The sequence below is a fragment of the Rhinolophus sinicus genome, chromosome 2, assembly GCF_057876585.1.
Source record: "Rhinolophus sinicus isolate RSI-liver-muscle chromosome 2, RSI-T2T, whole genome shotgun sequence".
Lineage (NCBI taxonomy): Eukaryota > Metazoa > Chordata > Mammalia > Chiroptera > Rhinolophidae > Rhinolophus > Rhinolophus sinicus.
Genome location: NC_142502.1, coordinates 80,651,815 through 80,658,778, shown reverse-complemented (window position 1 = coordinate 80,658,778; position 6,964 = coordinate 80,651,815). Strand labels below are relative to the sequence as shown.

General features: G+C 36.9%; 1 pseudogene; it reads left to right on the top strand.

Moving 5' to 3' along the window:
* The first annotated feature begins 595 nt into the window (after positions 1-595).
* On the top strand, positions 596-5,025 carry LOC141571670 (vasculin pseudogene; annotated as a pseudogene).
* The last annotated feature ends 1,939 nt before the right edge of the window (positions 5,026-6,964 follow it).

Genomic DNA, 6,964 nt, shown 5'->3' with positions numbered 1-6,964 from the left:
CAAAAAACAAAACAAAAAATTGTGGCACTAAATAGATCACAAAGAAACAAACAAACAAACAAAAAAACACCCCACTTGTTTATGACAGCTGAAAAAAAAGACAGAGTATCACCTTGTTTGGCTTTCAGCTGAAGTGTGAATTTCAGGTGACAAATTTTTCACTACTATGCACATGTTGGTGAATGACTAAAAAATGCACCAGTATTGATTTTGGGGATACAAGTAAATTTTACTGAGTAGATGATTTTGCAAATACGAAATCCATGAGTAATGAAGATCAACACTATTTTTATTCTACTAAATAATAGATATTCAATAAATGTTTGTGGACAGGATGAAGTATGTGTGCCATGTGCAAAGTTATTTCTCAAATTTCAATGAATTAAAATAACTTATTAGAAACTATAGATTTGACAAATTTTTATGCCCAAAACTCTAAAAATTGAAAGGAACAATCTGTGTGTATACCATATATTACGCTATCATGATATTCTTAAGTGCTTTCTTCAAGGCATAGTCTAAGGAATATTCATTCTATGTGATATTCAGGATTTTTTTTTTTGTGTGTAAAACTACAGGGTATATCTATAAGTGGTGATCATTTCTGAAGGAAAAGCACTAACAACCCTAGAGTACAGCTCTCTTTGGCACTACAAGAAAGTCCTATTTTTAAAAAGAAACAAACCAAGTCAGTTGAAGGCCATTATATCCACAACTTATATTAACCATAAAATCTAATCATGACTAATGGAGAAACAATTTTTTGTATATGATGATTTACACCTAAGTCAATGCAACCCACTGAGACATAAACTTTAGGTTGATTTTCAGTTAGCGGAGACTTTAAATTGACCTACACTTATCCTCTTCCTTGTTTCTCTTTATGTCAAGGACAAAACCTTGACAAATGTGTTCATTTTAAAATGTGTGTACATCTAATGATGTAGTCTATAATTGCGGCTAATAGCCAAGCTAATGTGCCAGTGTGGGGAGTCATATCTATCATCATCACCAACTCATATAATTCATTCACTTAGTTAGGCAACATATATTGCTTGAGTGCTGACAAATATTCCCTGAAAACATTCCAGGCCTGTAATAAGTGCCAGGAATAAACTGCAAGTGAAATAGGTATAGTTCTATCCCCATGAAGCTAGTAGTCTACCAGACGAGACATATACTTAACAAGTAAAAAGAGACATAAGAATGTAAATACAGATTGTAAAGGTACCATAGAGGAAGTAAGTCTAGTGAAGGGAGAGCATAACAGTTGTAGTGGCTTGGGGGCAGATGTTAGATGGGTTCTTTAAGAGCTCCATTAAGAAGGGGATTTTGGAACCAAACTTTAACAAAGAAAAGGATCCTCCTATAAGAAGAACTGTGGGAAGCCTAATGCAGGTGCTGAGAACAGTGATTGGAAATGTTCTTAGGTTTCCATGAGCTGCCTTGTTTTAGGAACTGTCAAATAGCCCTAGTGAGCAAGGGGATTTGACACAAAGTGCTACTGGAGATTTGGTCATTGGCAGACCACGTAGGGCCTTGCAGGACAGGATAAGATGTATGTAGTTGATTCTAATTATATGTATTTGGAAGCCATTGAAAAGTGTTAAAAAGGAGAGGGATCATTAATTGAATTGCAGTTTAAAGAGACTATTTAGGCTGCTGGATGGAGAATCGTGGTAGGGTGCAATTTAGGAGTCTGGGAGAGCAGGTAGGAGCAGTTGCAGTGGCTGAGGCGAGAGAAGATAGTGACCTTGGCTTGGTTCATGGCAGTAGGGTGGAGAAGAGTGTGGGCTTCTGATATATTATGAATGTTGAATGGAATGGACTTACTGCTGGATTGCAGTGAGAGAAAGGGAGGGGAGAGGATTACTCTTACACTTCAGGCTTGGTTAGCTGCGAAGATGCTGCGGCTACCCACTGCATGTCTGACTTTGGAGACATACAACTTACTTTGGCAGTTGGCTTATACAATAACGGTGATCAAAATGGGTAGCAGACAGGTGGCTTTTGAAGTTGTAGGAATGGATGGGATCATCTTTGGAGAGAAAGTAGGGCATACGGAAACACAATCTAGGAGTTCAGAGGAACTTCATTCTTTAATAAAGAAGAAGGACATTACATAGTCAGGAAAGATTAAAAAAAAAAGAAACAACAGGAGACTGGTTGTGGGGGAGGGAAAAGCGGCAAAGGGGGATTATTCAAAGTACTGAAAACCTCCTCTCCGGACAGAGCGCAGCAGCACCCCCAGGCCAGGGGCACAGCTGGTGTGGCAGAAGGTGATCAAATTACTTAGATATGAAGATCATCTAGCTTTCGTGTAAAAGGCCCCGGATATTTCAAGTGGCCATTTTGGAATTACAATATTTTTGGATAATTTTGCCCCAGAAGTTTATTAAAATTGTCAAGAATCATCTCTGAAGTGAATTCATAGTAGTGAACAGTTCTACAAGCTACTTAAAAAGAAACATAGTCATTTTAGTATTTTGGTTCAAATGGATGATATACCTGGTTTAAAGTATTTCAGCTGGTGGTATTTGTGCCTTTCCCCAACGCCTCCCCTCTTGTTAGTGTTCTTCAGCCAAAACTGTGACATATATTTGATTTGTGTACTGAGTAGTTTCAGCAGTTTCAAATTACTGTTTAAATATTGCTGAAGTTTCATGGTAATTTATTTTTACCTTCATTAAAAAGTTTTAGGAATTTTTGACCTCAGCCCTATTCATATCACAGTGGGGCAGCTTTTCTAAATAAAGATATTGAAAGAACACAGAGTTTTTTTCCTTTTATCTTTTATTTACGTGGAAATTTAAGATGTTGCAGTTTCCCAGCAGCGTGGTAGTATTGAGATAGCTATGTGTCTTTGCATATGCTGATGGTTAGGAATGCCCTTCAGATGTGAAATTTTCTTTTTGTCTTTGCTTTTTGGCTCACAAATTGGATATTTCATCTGGAGTGGAGAAGTACAACAGCGACAAGTTCATGGAATAATAAAGAAGACTTTATAATTTAAATCTAAGGAACTTGGCTAATTATGGAGATAGCCATATGAAAACTTTAAAACAGAAGTATGGGTAGCTGACTTGAAGTAACTCTATGTCAAATAGTCATAGCTTGAGTATCTTCGAAGAACTTGGATTTTATTTCAGAGGATACAAAATAAAAACAAACAAACTGGAAAACGTAAAGGTAACAGAGAAAAACTCAACACCTTCCTATGCAGTCCTGTTGGAATTTGGACTTGCCATGAGGTGTTGAAGCCTTGTTTCATTGAGTTGGAGAGACTGGACCTAAATGGCGCAGCATGACTTTGCTCCAGCCTGGCTTAATTTTCCCCACACCACTATCATCAACAAAGTCGTCATTGAATTTTGAGAAGCATTCTGAAAACTTTTCATGGACAGAAAATCGTTATGATGTGAATCGCTGACGACACAACTCTTCAGATGGCTTTGATTCTGGTATTGGACATCCTAATGGAGGTAACTTTGGAAGAAAGAAAAAAATGGATGGCGTTCACATGGAAGAAATGGTACTGAAAATGTAAATCATCATGGGGGATACTATGGTGGAAATTCCCGTTCTCGTAGCAGTATTTTCCATTCTGGAAAAAGCCAAGGACTACATGAAAACAACATACCTGACAATGAAACAGGGAGGAAAGAAGACAAAAGAGAACGCAAACAGTTTGAGGCTGAGGATTTTCCGTCTTTAAATCCTGAATATGAGAGAGAACAAAATCAGAATAAGTCTTTAGCTGCAGGTGTATGGGGCCTACACGCCCAGACACACACATATGCAACCAAAAAAATCTCCCAAACTCCTCTCTTAGAATATCCTCCAAATCCTAAATCTAGAGCTCCAAGGATGCTGGTCATTAAGAAACGTAATACAAAAGATTTACAGCTATCTGGATTCCCAGTGGTAGGAAATCTTCAATCACAGCCAGTTAAGAATGGGACTGGTCCAACTGTTTATAAAGGTTTAGTCCCTAAACCTGCTGCTCCACCTACAAAACCTACACAATGGAAAAGCCAAACCAAAGAAAATAAAGTTGGGACTTCTTTCTCCCATGAGTCTACATCTACATATGGTATTGGCAATTTCAATGCTTTCAAATCAGCTGCCAAGAATTTCAGTCCATCTACAACTTCAGTGAAAGAGCGTAATCACTCAAATTCCTCTTCACCTGTTGACAAACTTAATCAGCAGCCTCGTCTAACCAAACTGACACGAATGCACATTGATAAGAAGAGTGAATTTTTGAAAGCATTGAAAAGGGACAGAGTAGAAGAGGAACATGAAGATGAAAGCCATGCTGGCTCAGAGAAGGATGATGACTCATTTAATTTGCATAACAGCAATAGTACTCACCAAGAAAGGGATATAAACCAAAACTTTGATGAAAATGAAGTTCCGCAAGAGAATGGCAATGGCTTCGTTATTTCCCAACAGATCATTCGGTCTTCAACCTTCCCACAAACATGTTCTTTCAAGTTCACGTGAGGCAGAACACAGATTGTTAAAGGAGATGGGCTGGCAAGAAGATAGTGAAAATGATGAAACATGTGCTCCCTTAACTGAGGATGAAATGAGAGAATTCCAAGTTATTAGTGAACAGTTACAGAAGAATGGTCTGAGGAAAAATGGTATTTTGAAAATGGCCTGATTTGTGACTTCAAGTTTGGACCCTGGAAAAACAGCACTTTCAAACCCACTATTGAGAATGATGACACAGAAACAAGTAGCAGTGACATCAGATGACGACAATGTGTGAAGGATTTCCTAACAGCTTTAGAAATTTTAGTGTGATCCATCTCTCATACAGTTTGGGGTGAATTGTAAAAATGAAGAACTATAATATATGTAGTAAAATACCCCATTAGAAGATGATTTTTGGGGGGGACTTCAATACGAAGAAAACCAAGAATGTTGTGTTGGGCTGTATTGAATATTATTTCTTTATAAATGAGTGTTGTAGAAATGAGGACTTTGGTTGATCCAACATTGACTTTCTTCATCACTGCAGCATTTCTCTCACTAGCAATGTGATGATGTAACAAATGAGATTTTTCTCATTTAATAATAAAAAATTGTGTAATGTTTTGCAAAGCTTCTGTCTTAAAATGTCCAGGTCTTAAGAACAAAAGTCAGCTTACACTGTTTTGCTTGCAGAGTCATATCTTTTTCGCACAATGGAAATCCTCAAATCCACTTTGTGCGCCGCTCCACCCACCCCCCAAAAAAGGATAATGTAGCATGTTGGCTAAAACTGGAGCAAAGTGCACTAAAATATTAATTTCCTGAACTCAACTGCTGTACTAGTCACCTTTTAAAACATAAATTGCTCTTTAGCCATTTGTAGTTCAGTAAATATTACAGGAAAGACTTGCTACACTTTCTTCCAAATTTTAAGAGGTGATTTTCAAGAGCTTTATTTGGGTTTTTCAGAGTTGATGGAAAAGAGTTGTGGGAAAACATATTTTGATAAATTATTACACGTGTAGAAAAACTGATCACACTACACCGACTGGATCTGTCCACAACATAGAAAATAAACTGGATTTTCAGAAAAAAGAAAAAAACAAACAAACAAGCAGCAGGCTATCAGGAAAAGGATGTTTCTGATTCAAGAAATTGCTTGGGTGCCAGAAATTGGGCTCTAGCCTCATGTCTACCATGAACTATTGAGACGCACTGTGTTCTAGCAGAAGAATCCTCTATTTTAGAGTCATATAAATCTAGACTCAGATCCCAAGGCTGGAACTTACTGGCTAAGGACAAGTTTTCCAAGTTTTAAAATCTCTTTCAACTCCAGGTTTTGCTTGTAGGATTGTTATAAGAGGTAGATACAATGAAGACAAATCTCTTACTAAGGTGTTTAGCACATAATAGAGCCCAATTTTAAATTGTAGGTGCATACAAATTGTGTTACAATGGCTTAAGAAACAAATTAAAATTTTTCTGAACTAAAAGATTTTGCTCCTAAGATGTTCTTTATCAAGCTGATGTACAGTGATATTGTGAGGATGGGGCAAAGCAAGGAATTTCATCTCAGTATCAGTTTTGTCAGTTTGGATTAGCTATTAATAAAAAAAAACAACAACAATAGATTAGATTTATTGAGTACTTTCCATGTGTCCAACTCTGTGCTAGTAGTTTAAATATCACTCATTTCATCCAGGTAGTTGCCCTATGAGGCATGCATTGCCATTTTACAGGAGACAAAAATGTAACCAGGAAATTAAATAATTTGGTCCAAAATCATTCGGCTAGGTGTGTGTGTGTGTGATTCTGTTCCTAGGTATTACCTTTTATATCTTAGATGATCTCCAATTTTTTTTAAAAAAATATTTTCCTGTATACTGTTACATTTTTTTCCATATCAACATTTAGGTTGGAAAAATATAATAAATACTTTTTTGAAAAATCAAGAACACCAAGCAATCTAGCAAAGCCATATGAACTCTTATATTATGATAGAAAGCGAATGAGTAAATGAACTGAAAATGAAGTGCAAGAATACTACTATATATGAGGAGAAAAGAAATGTCCAATTAATTGCACACTGAGAAACGTGGGAAAGGAGGTCTGAGACATTTCAAATATGACTCAGGGAAAGTTACGGTATGTGGCTTCAAGAAATAATAACACAAAAAATGGCATTACTGTATGCTCCTGGTGCAGCCTGTTCACAGGACTGAGAGGCGGCATATCTGACTTTGGGTGAGGTGACAACTTAGTGCAAACATTGGCTGGTACAAGGCTTGTCACAGATCATGGGTTTTCTTCCTCTCTTTAAAACTTAGGCTGCAGTAACTGACAACTCACTACCATTAGGAAGAAACATTTTTGAGAAGAAAATGTCTTGGATATAATATTAGAGAATCTGCTTTTTTAATAACTCTAGTTTCACTTAAATCTCATAACCTGTATGCACAATCTAATTACCTATGGTACCGGA